At 41.3% G+C, this 21389-nt stretch overlaps 1 protein-coding gene across 7 annotated transcripts in view; it reads right to left on the minus strand.

Annotated features, from left to right (window-relative positions):
- The window catches only part of LOC138642361 (poly(rC)-binding protein 3-like), a 1684203-nt gene that overhangs the window by 244542 nt on the left and 1418272 nt on the right, over window positions 1-21389 (minus strand). For all 7 annotated transcript variants that reach the window (XM_069730482.1, XM_069730484.1, XM_069730483.1 and 4 more), the window contains one exon: window positions 13620-13697. The gene's annotated coding sequence lies outside the window, so the exon portion shown is untranslated. The remainder of the gene's footprint in view (window positions 1-13619; window positions 13698-21389) is intronic.

Raw genomic sequence — 21389 nt, forward strand, 5'->3', positions numbered from 1 at the left:
TGAGCGTTTCGGAGTATGGGATCATTCAAATACCAGTGATTTTGTCATACACAAAAATCAGTTCACCATCTACTCATCAGTGTTTTTTATCAGATTTTTCATAAGAATTTGGTCAGGGTGATCTGTTTTTAACATCAGAGTTGAATCAGCTTTTCTCATATGAAAAAAATGAAGTTTCTTAATGATCTATCAAGCAGAACGTGACTAACAGACAGCACACGGATGGTATCCAGGTTTGATTTTTTTCACGGACCAATATACTTGCAATGGTGAGTTTGATACGAGACTTGTATAAAAATCACACATCTTTGTGTTTTTGTGTGGACCACTCAGCAAAAATAGGCAGACATGTGAACAGCCTCAATTGATATCTGAGTGAGCCCTAAACGATACCTGCAATAGTGTAACTAAGTTCTGACTCATGTTGCATGAATGTGATGATAGCTTCTCCTTCGAATAAACTCACAACAGTTTCAGGGGCCATCATTATACAGTGCAAAGTTCACACTATTTGGGGAAGGATCATCAACAGCTGTGTGGCAGTTTTTGTGTACAAATTCTTGTACATGCTATTTTTGTGAGAAAATTTGCGACTTTACTCCATTTTGAAAAGTGATATAAAAGTGGGCAGAGTCAACAAATTATATAAGTAGCAAGTGCACCTTTAAAATTCTGTCTTTAGCACAGTACCAAATCTCTTAGCAAATCTACCTCTATTTTCTGCCCAAAGATGCCGATATAATTCTGCTAATTTGGCTGAGATTGGGGTTGGAGTTTGAGACATAATGAAGATTTTCAGACGTTTCTAATGATTTTTCGTTTCTAGTTGGTGCTAGCATTCCATTAATGGCAATGCAAATAGTGCAAGATTTGAGTTTTCATTGTTCAAAGATACAGTAAAAAAATGTGTCTACCTAGGTCCAACATCTCAACTTGGAGAAGAGCCGGGTATCAAAAGGCTAGACGTACTTAAACCAGATCAGCAGCACAAACATGAGCTGTGTGTTGTTCACCATCTTCTCATCACCCCAAAAATAATCATAAAATACAAAGCAAATTCCATTATATAAGTTTCTCACAATAACAAGCAGAACGGTGACTGAGTGGTGGCCTATAAAGACATATCCAGCATACAGCCCAGTAGTAGTGTCCATAGACCATAACGTTACATTTCAGGCTTCTCACACTGATCAGTGCCTTCCATGAGACACAGCATACAGTGATCATTCCTACACTGGAAACTTATCTTTTCAGAGAATGTTTTTTTCCGGGCGGGCTTTAAATCTGTATTCAAGTACCCCACTATAATTTTCTTCAGCATGAACTCTTTCCATGAAAAAGCTGATTTTGTAATAATGATGTGACAAGAAGGAGGAGAGCAGAAATACTTTTGCTCAGTCATATATTTTATTTCGCACATTATCTCAATAACCTGTTCAATGACATAATTATCGGCTGTCCTGCACGTCCCTGCAATGAATCACACAGGTTTCCATTTAAGTGAATAAGCGCCGTGGAGAAGCTGAATAAGCCCTTGCATTGGTGGCTCACCCCTCTTCATTTCCTATGACATTGGAGGAGGGCTGGGGTATTGTACACCTCTTCCACACAGTGATTGCAGAGCATGCTGTTCCATTCAGCTCTGGCACCAGGATGTTTAACTAGGAATTAAGAGATGTATCAATGTCACTGTGTTATTGTGGTGCGCTCTATGACTCCTCCAGCAACTGCTGCTTCTCTTTGCAGACAGTTTAAATAAAAGCTACCAAATATTTTAGGAAGACAAAAAAGGAACACAAAATGTAACAGTTGCCATCAGGGTGATCTTGTTAACTCATTTGCCTTGTACACTGCCTCAAAAAGACACAGTGTCCTATAGATCAAGGAGATACGGAAACTACTGTTTATTTTTAATCCATCCTGAAAGAAGTGAAATTGCTCGAATACAGATGTGATAAGGTACCGTCACACTTAGCGACGCTGCAGCGATACCGACAACGATCCAGATCGCTGCAGCGTCGCTGTTTGGTCGCTGGAGAGCTGTCACACAGACCGCTCTCCAGCGACCAACGATGCCGGTAACCAGGGTAAACATCGGGTAACTAAGCGCAGGGCCGCGCTTAGTTACCCGATGTTTACCCTAGTTACCATCCTAAAAGTAAAAAAAACAAACGCTACATACTTACCTACAGCCGTCTGTCCTCCAGCGCTGTGCTCTGCACTCCTCCTGTACTGTCTGTGTGAGCACAGCGGCCGGAAAGCAGAGCGGTGACGTCACCGCTCTGCTTTCCGGCTGACCGACGCTCACAGACAGTACAGGAGGAGTGCAGAGCACAGCGCTGGAGGACAGACGGCTGTAGGTAAGTATGTAGTGTTTGTTTTTTTTACTTTTAGGATGGTAACCAGGGTAAACATCGGGTTACTAAGCGCGGCCCTGCGCTTAGTTACCCGATGTTTACCCTGGTTACCAGTGAAGACATCGCTGAATCGGTGTCACACACGCCGATTCAGCGATGTCTGCGGGGAGTCCAGCGACGAAATAAAGTTTTGGACTTTCTTCCCCGACCAGCGACAGCACAGCAGGGGCCTGATCGCTGCTGCCTGTCACACTGGACGATATCGCTAGCCAGGACGCTGCAACGTCACGGATCGCTAGCGATATCGTCTAGTGTGACGGTACCTATAGAGGAGTGGTAACTCGTATTACTGATGGCAAAGCAACTACCCTTGTCTATTGGATAATTAGCTCATTGTTTTTTCATGTTATTGTGGTAATAATTAGAATCCTATAAAAGAACCTTGAAAAAAACATAAAACTGCCCATTGTACCTGTCAGAAAGGTATAGTGTGTAACAAGTCCCACTACAAAATACCATTTGGGCCTTGCACATGTTATAATCACATTTTTAGATATAGGTTCGACTTTAACTTCATCCCTTATTACTATTACCACACTTCCAAAAGTGATGATAATCATAACTAGAGTTGAGCGACTTTTACTTTTTTAGGATCGAGTCGGGTTTCGCGAAAACGGGTGAAATCGGCCGATTATTTCGAAAAGTCGGGAGCCGACCGAAACGCGAAACCCAATGCAAGTCAATGGGGAATCAAAGTCGGCAGTGAGTGGAGGACAGGAAAGCACCTACAGTGCCCATTTTAATGCCAAAAACATCAATTCTTATTTCTTAAGCTTGTCAATCTTAATTTACTTTATAATAATAGTTAGGCATTGCAAACAGGGGGTCATTTGGCTAAAGTTGTGGGGGGGTAGGGCTGGATCAAGATTTTCATGGGCCCAGGAAATGCAGAATACGTCACGATGGTGGAGCAGGGAGAGGTAAGTATTTCAACTTTGCAAGTGCTGCGATCCTGAGCAAGAAGGGGGAGCCCACTCGTTGGCACTTGGCACTGGCACAGGGCTCCTCATAGTACGGCGGTGTGTTTGACGGTGGGTGGTGCCTCCCACTGCCAGAGACACTTTTGCGTACTATGAGGGGCCCTGTGCCAGTGACGTCGCCAACGAGTATGACCCCAACCTGATGAAGGAACCTGCACTTTCATCTGCACCTTCCTCTTTGTCCCCGTGTAAGGTGGTATAGTATACGGGAAGGGGAACCTGACTTTCAGCAGGGTCAGATTCTGGCTGTGTAGAGTGCAAGGGGAATGCAAGGGGAATGTAGTGGTCTGGGTGAATGTACCAGTAGACTCATCTAGCAGTGGCTGGGCATTGGGCAGGATTAGGAGGAAACACAGATATAGGCCAAAATATAAAGTAGGCTAAATGCAGTTCAAAATTGGTAACAGGACTAAACAGATGGCATAGCTTTGTTCAGTGGAGGACAACTGTAATGAGTGGTGCAGACACAGTTGGTAGGCCCAAAATAAAAAAGTAGGCTAAAAGCAGTTCAAAATTGGTAACAGGACTAAACACGCGGCATTGCTTTGTTCAGTGGAGGACAACTGTAATGAGTGGCGCAGACACAGTTAATAGGCCCAAAATAAAAAAAGTAGGCTAAAGCAGTTCAAAATTGGTAACAGGACTAAACAGGCGGCATTGCTTTGTTCAGTGAAGGACAACTGTAATGAGTGGTGCAGACACACTTAGTAGGCCCAAAATAAACAAGTAGGCTAAATGCAGTTCAAAATTGGTAACAGGACTAAACAGGCGGCCTAGCTTTGTTCAGTGGAGGACAACTGTAATGAGTGGCGCAGACACAGTTAGTAGGCCCAAAATAAAAAAAGTAGGCTAAAGCAGTTCAAAATTGGTAACAGGACTAAACAGGCGGCATTGCTTTGTTCAGTGGAGGACAACTGTAATGAGTGGCGCAGACACACTTAGTAGGCCCAAAATAAAAAAGTAGGCTAAATGCAGTTCAAAATTGGTAACAGGACTAAACAGGCGGCCTAGCTTTGTTCAGTGGAGGACAACTGTAATGAGTGGCGCAGACACACTTAGTAGGCCCAAAATAAAAAAGTAGGCTAAATGCAGTTCAAAATTGGTAACAGGACTAAACAGGCGGCCTAGCTTTGTTCAGTGGAGGACAACTGTAATGAGTGGCGCAGACACAGTTAGTAGGCCCAAAATAAAAAAGTAGGCTAAAAGCAGTTCAAAATTGGTAACAGGACTAAACAGGCGGCATTGCTTTGTTCAGTGGAGGACAACTGTAATGAGTGGCGCAGACACGGTTAGTAGTACCAAAATAAAAAAGTAGGTTAAATGCAGTTCAAAATTGGTAACAGGACTAAACAGGCGGCATAGCTTTGTTCAGTGGAGGACAACTGTAATGAGTGGCGCAGACACACTTAGTAGGCCCAAAATAAAAAAGTAGGCTAAATGCAGTTCAAAATTGGTAACAGGACTAAACAGGCGGCCTAGCTTTGTTCAGTGGAGGACAACTGTAATGAGTGGCGCAGACACAGTTAGTAGGCCCAAAATAAAAAAGTAGGCTAAAAGCAGTTCAAAATTGGTAACAGGACTAAACAGGCGGCATTGCTTTGTTCAGTGGAGGACAACTGTAATGAGTGGCGCAGACACGGTTAGTAGTACCAAAATAAAAAAGTAGGTTAAATGCAGTTCAAAATTGGTAACAGGACTAAACAGGCGGCCTAGCTTTGTTCAGTGGAGGACAACTGTAATGAATGGCGCAGACACAGTTAGTAGGCCCAAAATAAAAAAGTAGGCTAAAAGCAGTTCAAAATTGGTAACAGGACTAAACAGGCGGCATTGCTTTGTTCAGTGGAGGACAACTGTAATGAGTGGCGCAGACACGGTTAGTAGTCCCAAAATAAAAAAGTAGGCTAAAGCAGTTCAAAATTGGTAACAGGACTAAACAGGCGGCATAGCTTTGTTCAGTGGAGGGCAACTGTAATGAATGGCGCAGACACGGTTAGTAGGCCCAAATACAAAAGTAGGCTAAATGCAGTTCAATATTGGTAACAGGACTAAACAGGCGGCCTAGCTTTGTTCAGTGGAGGACAACTGTAATGAGTGGCGCAGACACGGTTAGTAGTCCCAAAATGAAAAAGTAGGCTATAGCAGTTCAAAATTGGTAACAGGACTAAACAGGCGGCCTAGCTTTGTTCAGTGGAGGACAACTGTAATGAGTGGCGCAGACACAGTTAGTAGGCCCAAAATAAAAAAGTAAGCTAAAAGCAGTTCAAAATTGGTAACAGGACTAAACAGGCCGCATTGCTTTGTTCAGTGGAGGACAACTGTAATGAGTGGCACAGACACAGTTAGTAGGCCCAAATACAAATTTAGGCTAAAAGTAGTTCAAAATTGGTAACAGGACTAAACAGGCGGCATAGCTTTGTTCAGTGGAGGACAACTGTAATGAGTGGCGCAGACACATTTTGTAGGCCCAAATAATAAAGTAGTCTAAACGCAGTTCAAAATTGGTAACAGGACTAAACAGGCGGCATAGCTTTGTTCAGGGCAGGGCAACTGTAATGAATGGCGCAGACACGGTTAGTAGGCCCAAATACAAAAGTAGGCTAAATGCAGTTCAAAATTGGTAACAGGACTAAACAGGCGGCATTGCTTTGTTCAGTGGAGGACAACTGTAATGAGTGGCACAGACACAGTTAGTAGGCCCAAAATAAAAAAGTTGGCTAAATGCAGTTCAAAATTGGTAACAAGACTAAACAGGCGGCCTAGCTTTGTTCAGTGGAGGACAACTGTAATGAGTGGCGCAGACACGGTTAGTAGGCCCAAATACAAAAGTAGGCTAAAAGCAGTTCAAAATTGGTAACAGGACTAAACAGGCGGCATAGCTAGGTACTGGGGTGGGCTCCTCTGCTGAGTAGCAGACAGATCATCCTTCTCCGCTTCTGAGCTACTGGCAGTGGCACCCTCTTCCCCAATGGCTGCCAATCTGGGTCAAAAACTGGGTCATCTATCACCTCCTCTTCAATGTCATGTGCAACTTCCTCTGTGTCACCGTGTAAGGTGCTATAACATTCAGGATGGGGCACCATAGTCTCATAGGGTCAGATTCTGGCTCAGTACACTGCGAGGGCAATGTAGTGATCTGAGTCAATGGAACAGCATTGTAATCTAGCTGTGGCTGTGCATCAGTGCACTCCATGTCCGATTCATCTTGTATTGGGCAGTTAACAATTTCCCGTTATAACCCACTCACGGTATGTGTAAAGAGCTCCATGGAGTAACCTGTAGGGTCACCTGACGCATCCTTCACTTTTGGTTTGGGTGAAGGACACAAGGAAACGTCTTGTTCCTGACCGGGAGCATCCACTGACAACTCGCTGCTTTTATATTTGGAACTTTCTGAAGAGGAGGCGAAAGAGCTAGAGGCTGAGTCAGCAAGGAAAGCCAAAACTGCTGCTCCGGCTTTAAAAGCCGTTTTCCTTCTCCCAGATAAGGGAGCCTTCGAGGCCTTGTGTAGCCAGACGATGACGCTGGCTCAACACCTCCAGCCTTAGGTGCTATTGTGCTTTTGCCACAAACACCAGATGCACCACCAACACCATCAGTACCAGCTCGCAACCACCGCCCCCGGCCTCTTCCACCTGACTTCCTAATTTTTTGGAAAATCTAACCAAAATAACAACCATTATATGGTACTGTTAAACAAGGTAGAAGGTGTATATAAACGTGTTGAGATTTTAAATCTCCCTTTTTTGGGGGGAGACTTAACAAAAAATCAGGCCCTGTGCAAAAAACAACACAATGTAAGTGGCTGAAAGTGGCTGGCTGATATACGACAAACTAACAGGACAGAAGTATATCCACTTTGTGAGAATTTGAATCTCCCCTTTTTTTTGGGAGACTGAACCACAACTTAGGCCCAGTGTATATAACAACGCAATCTAAGTGGCAGTAAGTGGCTGGCTGATATACGACAAACTAACAGGACAGAAGTATATCCACTTCGTGAGAATTTGAATCTCCCCTTTTTTTGGGGGACTAAACCACAACTTAGGCCTAGTGTATATAACAACGCAATCTAAGTGGCAGAAAGTGGCTGGCTGATATACGACAAACTAACAGGACAGAAGTATATCTACTTTGTGAGAATTTGAATCTCCCTTTTTTTTTGGGAGACTGAACCACAATTAAGGCCCAGTGTATATAACAACGCAATCTAAGTGGCAGAAAGTGGCTGGCTGATATACAACAAACTAACAGGACAGAAGTATGTCCACTTTGTGAGAATTTGAATCTCCCTCTTTTTTGGGGGAGACTGAACCACAATTTAGGCCCAGTGTATGTAACAACGCAATCTAAGTGGCAGAAAGTGGCTGGCTGATATACGACAAACTAACAGGACAGAAGTATATCCACTTTGTGAGAATTTGAATCTCACTTTTTTTTGGGGAGACTGCACCAAAACTCAGGCCCAGTATATAAAGCAACACAATGTAAGTGGCAGAAAGTGGCTGGAAGATATATGAAAAAATACAAGGACTGTAGTGCAATTTCAATCTCCCTACAATGATCTCAGGAAAAGTATGGCAGCAATAAAAAGGACTGCTGCACACAAAAGTGTGGACAAATAAGCAAGATCACTGTGCAGAAAAGAGCAACAGGATTTTTGCTTTTAAAAAAGCAGTTGGTTTGCACAGTGGCGTGCAAACAGCAATGCAGCTATCAGGGAGCCTTATAAGGCAGCCTAATAAGCTACAGAGCTGATGCACAAAAATATAGCCTCCACTGTCCCTGCAAACAAATGGTGGTGTTGGACAGTGGAAATCGCTACAGCACAAGCAGTTTCGGGGCTCAATCTTCCCTTCCTAACTATATCCCTTCTTCTGATGAAGCTGCGGCAACCTTTCCCTATGCTATGATTGGCAGAAGTAAGATGGCGGTCGGCGTGCACGCCCCTTTATAGCCCCTGTGAAGCTGCAGAAAGCAAGCCAATCACTGTCATGCCCTTCTCTAAGATGGTGGGGACCGAGACCTATGTCATCACGTTGCCCAAACTCTGCGTCCTCCTTCATTGGCTGAAAAATGGCACTGAAAACGTCATATGAAACGCGACTTTTGCGCGCAGATCGGCAACCTCATGGCCGATCCCACACTAGGATCGGGTCAGGTTTTATGAAACCCGACTTTGCCGAAAGTCAGCGATTTTTGAATTTGTCCGATCCGTTTCGCTCAACCCTAATTATAACCTCAAGATAATCTAAGATGCCCACAGCCGGTGACATAAGAAAAGCCCCTGAATTGTTCCAAGTAACACAGAATACTGTCAGATAGTCCTGGCATCACTATGGTCTTCTCTAACAAGGGCATACTCTGTATGGACAAAAGTATTGTGCACCTAAACATTACACCTACAAAAGCTTTTATGGTATCCCATTTTAAATCCATATGTAGTGAAGGAGACCTGTCACCAGGTCAAAAGTCGTTTTTTTAAATCCACTATAGAATTATGGGAGATATGAGACTTTTTAGTTAGTGCTCATTTATATGGCATTCACCAAGGGGATGTTGTGAATATCTTGAGTCTTCTTTACATTATTAACCTGTTAACAACACCCCTTGATGACATGCTTTCTTTAAAAGGTTTTTTTCCTTTTAACAAGTGCATAAGCTGATGCATAAAATAAGAAACTAACCTTTATTTGGGCTCCTGGCTCCATCACTTCTCCTCGGCTCTTGTTGTAAGTATTGTTGGTCAGTTGCAGTAGAGAAGTCACATCAACAGTGGTGCAGCCAGTCATTCAGTGGTGCTCAGCTGCTCATGCAATGTACATTGGCTGAGTTGCTGTGGTCAGTGATTAGTTTCAGTGCTATTGACATGACATCACTGCTGCAGCTGATCAACAAGACCTGAGAAGCGATGGACAAGGTGAAACTGGGCCCAGAGAGGATAAGTAAAGCATGTTTTTAATTTTATAATCACCCAGCCTGAAAACTAAAAATAGTTGAAAATGAACAACCACTTTAGAATGGAGTTGGTCTCTCCCTTTTCAACTATAACTACTTTCACTCTTTTGGGAAAAGGTTTCAACAAGATTTTAGAATTTGTCTATGGGAATGTTTGCCCATTAATGCAAGAGAATATTTATTAGATCAGTAGAAAAGGTTGAACTATTACTTTGGAAGACAGACAGTTTTTATGAGTATTCAGAATTTTTAAACTTTTCTGCATTTTATGTAAAATACTTATAGCATATGCAAGCCAACTATAAAATCATATTTTACATTAACATCTTCACACTTTTATGACAGATTTATGAGTAAATTATATGTATTAGTAAACATGAAGAGCTAAACATAAAGGATGTAAAACCCCAATTCCAATAACATCATACAGGGAGCAGGTGAAGGGATTAGTGGTGCCTCAATGAACACAGGTGCCAGGAACAAGTGGCTGGATACCACTTAGTAGCAATAGCAAAAAAGGAAAAAAAAAGTTACAGCACCAGGCGTCTCTTCATAAAATCTTCATTATTTTATTCTCATGTCAAGAAAGAAAACATCATGTGGGGACGCAGCCCCTAAATGCCTGACGCATTTCAAACAAAGTTCTTAGTCATAGGCAACGTGACTATGAGTAAGAACTTTGTTTGAAACGCGTCAGGCATTTAGGGGCTGCGTCCCTACATGATGTTTTCTTTCTTGACATGAGAATAAAATACTGAAGATTTTATGAAGAGATGCTTGGTGCTGGAACTTTTTTCCTTTTTTCCAATTCCAATAAAGTTGGGATGATGTGTAGAAGAAAGCAAGAATTCAATGATTTGGAAATCTCACAACAGAACATGAAACATCTAAGAAGGTGAATTTTAGACTTTTGTGGTTGAAAAAATAACTCATTTAGATATTGATAGCTCAGCACATCTCAAAATAGTTGGGAAGGGGCTAAAAAATGGCTGGAAAACTAAGTGGTACTAAAGAAAAACATCTGGAATGTCAATTATCAACTAAGTCACATGATTTAGTATAAAAGGAGCATATTAGAGAGTCAGAGTCTCTCAAAAGCAAAGATGTCAGAGGTTCACCAATCTGTGAAAAACTGTCTAAAAATTGTAGGAACAGTATTTATGATAGGTTGTATTTGATCACCTGACCTAGACAGGATGTTGTAATATAAGGTCGATATTAATGTCAATGTGATATGCAATCACTAAGAACCACAAGGTTTGAAATGCATCTGCCCAAGTATATAACCCCAAATTATTGCTTGTGACTTTTCATGCTGAACATTACCTTTTTAATGATCTTCAATAAAATACGCTTTTATGGGACACGTAGAGCTGTATACCGTTTTCCTTACTGATTGTTTGCTCCCATCCAGAGCATACCTATTTCAGGGATGATTTTACATATTTCAGCAAGAGTATATGAAAACCACATACTGTATCCATTGCAAATTGGCTTCAGCTTGGATTTCCAAAAGAAGAAGTTTGTGTGATGAACTGACCTGCCTGAAGTTCAGACCTTTCACCAATAGGAAACATTCTCATTATGAAATGAGAAATCCAGCAAACAAGATCCAGTACTGGTGAGTAGGGTTGAGCGAAACGGATCGTTCATTTTCAAAAGTCGCCGACTTTTGGCAAAGTCGGGTTTCATGAAACCCGACCCGATCCCTGTGTGGGGTCGGCCATGCGGTACGCGACTTTCGCGCCAAAGTCGCATTTCGTATGACGCGCTTGGCGCCATTTTTTCAGCCAATGAAGGAGCATGGGCAGAGTGATGACATAGGTCTTAGGGGCGTGGACGCCTATCGTCATCTTGTCGCTTGTGCGCTGTAGCGATTTGCAATGTCTAACACCAGCTTTTCTGTTCAGGGACGGAGGAGAGAGAGAGAGAGAGAGACAGAGAGAGAGAGAGAAAAAAAAATAATAAAAAAAATAAAAATAAAACAAAAAAAAAAAAAAAAATTCCCATTGACTTTGCATTGGGTTTCGTGTTTCGGTCGATCCCCGACTTTTCGCCATAATAGGCGGATTTCACTCGACTCGACTTTAGAGACTCGACCCTAAAAAAGTAAAAGTCGCTCAACCCTACTGGTGAGCAGCTAGAATCCTACCTACCTATCAGACAAGAATGGGACAATATTTTTCTCTCAAACTCCAGCAATTGGTCTCCTCACTTCACAGAAATTTACAGATTGTTGTAAAATGAAGAGGGTATGAAACACAATGGTAGACATGAACTTGTCCTAACTTTTTCGAGATCTGTTGCTGCCATAAATTTCTAAATGAGCTGATTTAAAAAAAAGAAAAATAAAAAAGTCTTACTTTTCATTTTTGAAATGTTTTCATCTTCTTCTTTCTAAATCATTGCATTCTTCTTTTCTTTACATTTTACAGCGTGTTTCAACATTTTTATAATTAGGATTGTAATACAGTGGAAACTAACAAATTTACAGTGCAAATGAAACTATATTAAATCATATTTCAACAGTCTTCTATTTAAATAGGACCTCCTAAGTAGAGATAAGAGACTTTAAAAGGGTTGTATTACACATTTTTTATTTAATAAAACCATAAACTTGCAAATATTCTCCTGCTTTTTTCTGATGGCATACCTCTTTTTTTTACCTGATTACATGGGCAGCCATTTTGCCTGATTGTCTGTTAATAGTATTCTATATGTGCATTACTGTAGCCACAGGGCCCGTAGACAACAATAGTCAGGAGATTGTTCATTGACTTCTATTACAGAGTCTTGTAGGCAAGTTTTATAACAGGTGCAGAGGTCATTGCACAGGGATGGAATCGAGATTAACTATGACTATCAAGCATTAAGAATGGTGACATCCTGTGATGTCCACTACACACTAAGGTGTTGTAATTATTTTCATGATGATAAGGAGATGACGGCTGAAAATTCATTTCTATAGAGCAGGAAGTAACAGCCTATCATTACTCTCAATGGCCAAAGAAAACACTTTGGCCATTTATTATGGTCAATTTCAAGCAAAAACACCTTTTGCACATTTGTCATGTTTGTCACTTTTTGCATATCATTAGTGGCTTTTTTAAAATGTATCTAGCAAAGAGGCACGGCTTGTAGAAAATTAGTTGTGACTTAAATGCACAAAATTGTGCCAACTATATGCTATGACTATACAGTTACAACAATATGACGGAAGAGATCACAAGCCTTATCTGCCTCTGTGGCCTCACATTCAGACTCAGCCGCTGTGGGTACTGCTTAGCATAGACACCGATCCCAGTGTCTTGCTCAGGCTCACAGTGTTCGTTTAGTTACTGCTTGCTCTCCAGCCAAGTCTATAGCAACCAGTGATAGGCAGCTGAAGCCTGAAGCTCTGGAGTCTAAGTCCAGAAATCACCGTACTGAGAATGTCCGTGAGGTGGCGTCTTCTCATTTATGAATGGATGTCAGCTTTTCTGGTGATGTGGCAGCTCTGGATTGGTCCACGGGCAAGGTCTTGTCCATCTGGACATGAGTCTAGTGTATAAAAGACTCTCAGAAGCGCACGCCTGTGCGTAGTATCATTTATGTGTGGCTGTTGCCAGTGCATACACTACCACTCTGTCTGCATGTGTTGTGTTTCTGTCTAGCCTTGGGACTGTACACGTAGGCAGGCAGCTAGCATTAGTGGGGGCAATTAGCCGTTGGCTTAGCATCTGGTTCCTACATGTGTGCAGTTAGCACAGTAGAGTTCCAGAGCAAGCACAACCCTAGTCAGGGTATTATACAGAGCATCTCTTTCATTTCTGTGTGTGAGTGACACAGCTCAGTTGTAGAGCATCTCTTTTGTTTCTGTGTGCAAGTGACACAGCACAGTTGTAGAGCATCTTTTTAATTTCTGTGTTCGAGCGATACAGCTCAGTTGCTGAGCATCTCTTTGTTTCTGTGTGCCAGTGACACAGCTCAGTTGCAGAGCATCTGTTTCATTTATGTGTGCGAGTCCACTTCATGTGCTGTTCACACTGAGTAGCGGTCAACCCAGAGTGTACGGGTAATTGCTCGCCATGTATTCCATCGTTATTTACTAGCAGCAGTTTTCCATCTCTGCACGGTGGACCCGGGTTGTGATTGCGCATTATTATTTATTTTATTTAGTGCAATCCGCCAACCCTAACACACCTAATAATACACATGCACTAATAAGGATCAATTGTGTTTTAACACATTCATATTTAGCATTTCATTAATAAAGCATCCTACATACCAGTCTGCTTCCGGAATTGGAATCTTCTATTTCTACACGAAGGGGACAAGAAAACACCAAAATCCAAAGTATTTCTCTCTGTAAAAAAATAGATTTCAGTTTAAACATAGGAAAATCTGTTCTGTTTTAGATCCTATAAAAATACTTTTCAACCATTTTCAGCTCCTGTGGTTAAGACATATTATAATAAATACATGTACGTAATGCACATAAAGTTCAATATTTAGTTCTTTATATGGCAGTCATCATTTTATAGAATGACTTAGGGACTTTTGAGCGTTGTCCATGACAGGTATAAATGTGGGGACTTGAGTGTTATACACAACAGTGGCTCCTTGTAAATTGAATGTAGAGGGATTGGTTGGTTAGCGCTGTGATAATACATATTTAATGTTAGCACAATTTTTCAATTTTATTAGTATTTCTATATTTCAGTTATTCAGTATTTCCTACCAATTGGGCTGCTATTTAGTCCTGAAGAGGCAGAATGAAAATTGTTTCCTGAAATACTGTACTGTGCAATACAGCAGGGTGGTAGCTGATTGGCTAAGCATTTATTCTGCAGCAGAACAACAACACTATAGCATACAGCGGATGTCATTAAGAATTAAATTAAGCAGAAACAAGAACAAGGAGTCTTGGAAGTATTGAAATGGCCACCATAAAGCATTAATCTGATTATCACTGAATTTGTGTGTTTATTACATATAGATTTGCACAAGGACTTGCAATAGGAGTTTATCTACAAAAGATCTGTGGTTACTAGTTCTCCAAGATGTTTGGAACAATTTCCCTACCAAGTTCCTCCAAAAACTGATCAGTGGTCAGTTCTCCAAGATGTTTGGAATAGTTTACCTGTCATGTTCCTTCAAAAACTAAGTGTACCTAAACAATTGATGCTTTTTAATTAAAGGGGTGGGCAAACCAAATATTGATTTTGATTTAGATTTATCATTTGTTCACTTAGTTTGCATGTTGCTAAAGAATAACCTATTAACGCTTCTAGTTTTGAAAGCAATCTTAGTTTGTAGCATTTTTTCCACACATGCCTAAAACTTTTGCACAGCACTGTATGTCTTGCATATATCTACTTTACAAAGACTCTGCTGCTGCTTATTGACCCCCAACATGTTGTGCAGTAAACTACAGAATGAGTCTTTGTTGCTGTCCAACCACACACTGCAGGAGAACAACAGTGTAGCATAATGCTGCATTTAATAGGGCTGTACCTTTTTTAATTCCTGTTGTCATTTTAAACATGCAAATAGTAGAATTCGTCACTGTCATTAATTATATACTTTCTATGTATTTGACACTTAGTGATATATTGTTTTGATCTTGCATTTAATGGATTTGATTCTTGTATAACATTGACATGCCTTGTTGTGTGTCAACATCCCAAGTTTCTAGCCATGGGCCACATCACTATGTTTTGGTCCTTTATTTTGGTGACAGTATCATATAAGCAGGGATGGTAGTAGCATTGTTGAAATGATATCAAAGCTGCTTTGTGGATACCCTTCTCAATTTAATACTTACATATTGAGAAAGAATCTAGAGCTGGCAGTTTAATTTACTGAGTAGATTATACCATGAGAACAAGGGCTTCCTGTAAGTAATCTCTAGTTAGCTGAGCTTGCTTATAGGAAAGTTTAAAACATGACACACTTGAGATTTCATTGCATTTTTAGCAATGGGCTACACACATAAAGATTACCTTATTTTATAAAAACCTTTTTGATTCAGGCCTGCCTTTATTTATCTTCCTATTTTCACAAGCAGCATAAAAAAATGACTAAATCATAATAGGAACTCTTCAGTGAGTAAGAATGCATTCAGACCTTAATAATGGGCAAAGACAGAACCCAGTGTTTTAGCTGGATCTGCAAATGATCTAATCAGAAGCATGACAGACTGTGCTAGCCTTCTGCTTGGCCTGTTTGTAATTTTTTTGGCAATTAGCATTCACAGACGTTCAATCGATTTCTGCAATCTACTGTGTTTATATCTGAAAACCGCCAGGACCTCAAAGTACATTTCTTTGCAGTAGAGGAAACCAATCATTGATGAATCAGGGCCCTATCCTGTCATGGTGTGAGGTACCCGCTTTAATCACAGTTTTTATGCCAGAAATCAGGAGTATAACACTTTGAAAAGCCACGAGAGGTTGTGCAAAATGTTGTGACTTTTGAGATTTTCACTCCAGTTTTGGCAAGCTCTGTCAAAATGGGTGGAGCTTAGAAGGGACAAGGGGCGAGACGAGTCCCAAAGATGGCCGCTTATCTAGTTCTTGATGATCTGTGGCATACCTTACGCCATAATCTTACTCTAGACCCTGAGTGCAGTAAGATTTGTGGTGAGGCACATGTATGAAATAAGCAACTATGAATGCAGCACGCCCCCTCATCAAGACTTGTGGGAACAACGCCAGTCTTGATGAATTGAGATCTAGTTACAGTATGTAAGGACAGGCACCATTTTTAACCTGTATGTGATTTCCATTGTTCCATGAGAAAGTGGCCCCTGTGACTCCTGCCACATAAAACAATCTATAACTATATGACAGAAGCTTTGTAACTAATGTAAACTTTCCTTCAACGAGGAGAAAAACACTTATTGGTTAATTTTAGCTCCATACAGTAGGCACTTTGAAATATAAAAATAAAAAAATTGTACATCAGCCTCTTGTAATTCAAAAACATGAAGGCAGCACTTTCAAGCGAGAAGCATTTAGAAAAACAGAATAGTTATATCACACAAAATAGTTAATAAGCAACATTTACCACTTCACATCAGCATCAGTTAGATGGGTTAAAAGTTGATAAGAGATTTCTAATTTTCTCAACAAAATTTACAAAACCACATTCCATTTGAAGTAACTTTGAGTAGAATATGCAACATAAAAATCCAAAAGTGACACCATTTTAAAAACTGGACCCCTCAAACTGCTTAAACCTAAATTCAAGAAGCTTATTAACCCTTCACTGGAATGAAAGCGACGTATAAGGAAAAAATAACAATTTTACTTTTTCCTACAAAAATTTTCCTATAGCCCCAAACTTTGCATTTATAAAAGGGTAAAAGGAGAAAATGGACTGTAAAATGTGTTGCTCAGTTTCTCCTGAGTATGGTGATTCCCCATATGTGATGTAAAACTCCTGTTTGGGCACACAGCAGGGCTTGTAAGGGAGTGAACACCATTTAACTTCTGGAGTGCAAAATTGACTGGAATAGATAGCGAATGCCATGTCATGTTTGCAAAGTGCCTAAGGGTACCGTCACACAGTGACATTTTGATCGCTACGACGGCACGATCCGTGACGCTCCAGCGTCGTAATAATATCGCTCCAGCGTCGTAGACTGCAGTCACACTTTGCAATGTACAACGCTGGAGCGATAATTTCATGACGTATGTGCGATGCAGAAGCCGTTGATTACTATGCGCACATCGTATACAATATCGTGCACACCTTTGTTACACCATGCGATCATGCTGCCACAGCGGGACACTAGACGACGAAAGAAAGTTTCAAACGATCTGCTACGACGTACGATTCTCAGCGGGGTCCCTGATCGCAGGAGCGTGTCAGACACAGCGAGATCGCTGGAACGTCACGGATATATCGCTCGAACGTCACAAATCGTGCCGTCGTAGCGATCAAAATGCCACTGTGTGACGGTACCCTTAATCCCCCACAAATTACCCCATTATGGAAACTACACCCCTGAGTCATTGGAAAATGATCACTCTTTCCAGTAAAATGTTGCTTTGGCCCCAAGTTTCAGTTTTCAAAAGGGATAACGAGAGGGAATGGGTCATGTAATTTCTCATGGGCACACCAAGACTCCATATGTGGTCAAAAACTACTTTTGAGGCACATTGCAAATCTCAGAAGGGAAGAAGCACAATATTGGATTTCAGATTTTGCTGTAATGTTTTGAGGGTGCGAAGTCACATTGGCAAAGCCCCTGAGGCACCAGAACCGCAGAACTTCCTCCATAAGTGACCCAATATTACAAATTGCATCTCTGAATGCAATATTACAAACTGCATCTCTGAATGAATTCATCTAAGGGTGCACTGATCATTTTGACATGAGAGGTGTATCACAGAATTTTATACCATTGGGCAATGAAGAAGAAAAAATAATTACATTTTTAACAAAAATTTTGTTCTAGCCCCAGATTTTACATTTTCACATGGGGAAATGGGTACATATTGCACTAAAATCACCAAAATTTATCACACAATTTCTGCTGAATGTGAATGGATCCCTCAGGAGTTTCATCTGAATAACATAATTTGGAAATTTAGACTGAAACCCCAATGTAAGTGCTCAGTGTAGAGTGTATGATAAATGAGATCCTAAAATGTTCCTAATAAAAGCTTCAACTCCCACAAAAAAAGCAATTCCCCTCACAGGTGCATCATCTGACAATGGATATATAGAGGGCTTCCACATTACTGGTAGCACAAATGCTCTGGAAAGCGCTCATGAAGTACAATATATCACGTAAAAACAATCTCAGAATCACTGTGATCTGTTGAAACGTTCCAGAGGTATTACCTCATAAAGTGACACTGGTCAGAATTGTAAAATATGGCCTTCTCATGATGGTGGAAACAGGCTTGGGGGTAAAGGGGATAATGAGCACATGACATCTGATATGACATCTGATAACAATTTGTCATGCTGATTAAATTATAATAGCAGACTGCTTTAAAAACTAGCTAGTGCTTGAAATCATGGTCTTCTTCTTTTAACCATAGTTACCTCAGGGGAAACGCAAGCAGTTATTATTGTTTTACATCAAAGGGTTTTACAGTCAAGGACATTGCTGCTAGAAAGTTGACCCTAAATCAATCATTTATCACATCATCAATACATTCAAAGAGAGAGGTTTAATTGCTGTGAAAAAGGGCTTCAAGATTCCGAAGAAAGTCTAGCAAGTGCCAAGTCTGTCTCCAAAAGAGGATTCAACTGTGGGATTGGTTCAACAGTAGTGCAGAGCTTGCTTAGTAATGGCAGAAGGCAGGTGTCAACACTCCGTAAGGCGAAGGCTTTTAAATACTGAGTTTTAAAGTTGATGAATAAAGGATGATGGTCTTTTCACAGAAACTTCTGGCTAAAGGTTCTAAAAACACTGAAGCAGCAAAGTTTGTGAAAACCAAAATTGTTGCCAGTCTCAAAACAATTGGCCATCACTGTAGAGTCCTAAAAGGGGTTTTACATTGAAATTCAGGAGGTAAAAGTTATACTTTTGACTGGGCCCTGTTATAGAGTGTGTAGAAAATCATTACAATGCATGTATTCTCCATCTGGAGAGGAGGAAGTAACGCATGAATGTAATACACTTTGACTAATTGCAGTACAAATCTTTCCTTCAAGAACTGCTGAGTGGGTTAACAGCAGTGGGGCCTGTACCTTTGTAAATGGTATGTCTATATTGACAAGAATTAATGATCTGGAGCAGATCTCCTTTTGAGGAACCTCTGGCTTAACCATTCCATTAGTGATCCTAATCAGATAAAGCATCTCTAATGGACATTTTAGTATCTGCTTAGCTCCAGCCATTCATCATAATGCGCTTCTGCTTTGATTTTTTTCAGATAAACACATAGTGTTTGTTATAATATGTGAACTGTTGAGCATCAACACTACATCTTCTGCTAGCAACATTTGCAGTCTATAGGCTCAGAAGAAAGTGGATTGTCAGCATTGCTTTCCAAATTCACTAGAATGACACATTGTGCTCAACATAATTTCAAGGTATGGATTTATGGAATTACTGCACCATTCTAGTAACCATTGGGCTGAGGAGACTCAGTATTTCTGAAAGAGATCTTTACCTTGTTTTCATGAAAAAGAAAAATGTCAAAGGTTATACCTAGCATTAAAGGGGTTTTCTGCTCTAAAAGGAAAAGTGTGCAGTCACTCTGTGTGACTGCAGACTTCTGAATCCCCCAGGGCATGAACTGTGCATTGCCAGTATCTGAGTTGGGAACGGCAGTAATGTATGCAAAATGCATACTCGCAGGCAGAGGCCTTATAGTGGCGCCGCCTCGCTCCATACAAGTGTATGGAGTGAGGCTGCGTCAACTAGATGGCAGCGCCCTTGCTCCATTGCAGTTTGTTATTAAAAAAAAAACTAGCCCCGGGGTCCAGCCCAATGTGTCTGCTGCTACTTCCGATGTCCGATATTGGCTGTGGTGCTGACATCACATCAACAGAAGTCAATGCTGGACCAAAGGAGCAGTATCAAAGACTCAGCGGTGTGTAAAGTGCAATTTGTTTTTTATAACAGTCCGTGCCCAGAGACCATCATTTCCTGAAAGGGGAAACCCTTTTAAGCCTGCAGCTGTGTACTGCATCATTCATAATTTCGCTAATATAGTTCCAGATATGATTGTAATATTACAGAATAGAATATATTGTCCAGCCCCAAAAATGCACTTAAGCAATCTTTACTGTATGCTTTCCAGTTTGGAGGGAAAGGTTGTCAGTGAAATCGCGGAAACATCCAAAACACCCCAGAACATCAAACAGACAATCGCCACCTACACAGAAGGAATAACAAAAGACTGTGCATTGTTTTCATGCTGTGATAATTACTGCTTTTCCTCTATACCTTTTGTAATCAGCCACATAGACTAAAGCATTAACAACCTCAGTATGGGTTTGATATCAGAAGACTACAGATAACAGGGTAAAACAGCATGCACTATCGGCACTGTCGCTTGCCAGTTTTAGTGCTGTAGAAAGAAGTAAAATGGCTTTATTTTCCTAAAGGTACCTTCACACATAATGATATTGTTAACGATATCGTTGCTATTTGTGACGTAGCAACGATATCGTTAATGAAATCGTTATGTGTGACAGCGACCAACGATCAGGCCCCTGCTGGGAGATCGTTGGTCGCTGAAGAAAGTCCAGAACTTTATTTCGTCGCTGGACTCCTGCTGACATCGCTGGATCGGCGTGTGTGACACCGATCCAGCGATGTCTTCACTGGTAACCAGGGTAAACATCGGGTAACTAAGCGCAGGGCCGCGCTTACTAACCCGATGTTTACCCTGGTTACCATGCTAAAAGTAAAAAAAAACAAACACTAGATACTTACCTACCGCTGTCTGTCCTCCAGCGCTGTGCTCTGCACTCCTCCTGTACTGTCTGTGAGCCGGAAAGCAGAGCGGTGACGTCACCGCTCTGCTTTCCGGCTCACAGCCAGTACAGGAGGAGAGCAGAGAAGCAGAGCGCAGCGCTGGAGGACAGACAGCGGTAGGTAAGTATCTAGTGTTTGTTTTTTTTTACTTTTAGCATGGTAACCAGGGTAAACATCGGGTTACTAAGCGCGGCCCTGCGCTTAGTTACCCGATGTTTACCCTGGTTACCGGCATCGTTGGTCGCTGGAGAGCGGTCTGTGTGACAGCTCTCCAGCGACCAAACAGCGACGCTGCAGCGATCCGGATCGTTGTCGGTATCGCTGCAGCGTCGCTTAATGTGAAGGGGCCTTTAGTGAAGTTCCTTCCTACCAGTAGCTGTTGGAGAAGTTTGTCTGTAACACATGATACATTGGTGGCACATTGGGAAACATGTATACTTCCTAAATTCCAATTATTCTACAAGAGATGATGGAGGGGCTGGAGGGGCACAGCCTCGGGCACCTGGGTGATTATTAATTCTGATAGAAGAATGTGATTTGTCATCACTGATTCTTCACTAGTGGGAAAACATTGCAAATGCCAGGATCAGCGGTCCAAGCATAGGC

Source organism: Ranitomeya imitator, chromosome 6 (assembly GCF_032444005.1).
Source record: "Ranitomeya imitator isolate aRanImi1 chromosome 6, aRanImi1.pri, whole genome shotgun sequence".
In the NCBI taxonomy this organism is placed as follows: domain Eukaryota; kingdom Metazoa; phylum Chordata; class Amphibia; order Anura; family Dendrobatidae; genus Ranitomeya; species Ranitomeya imitator.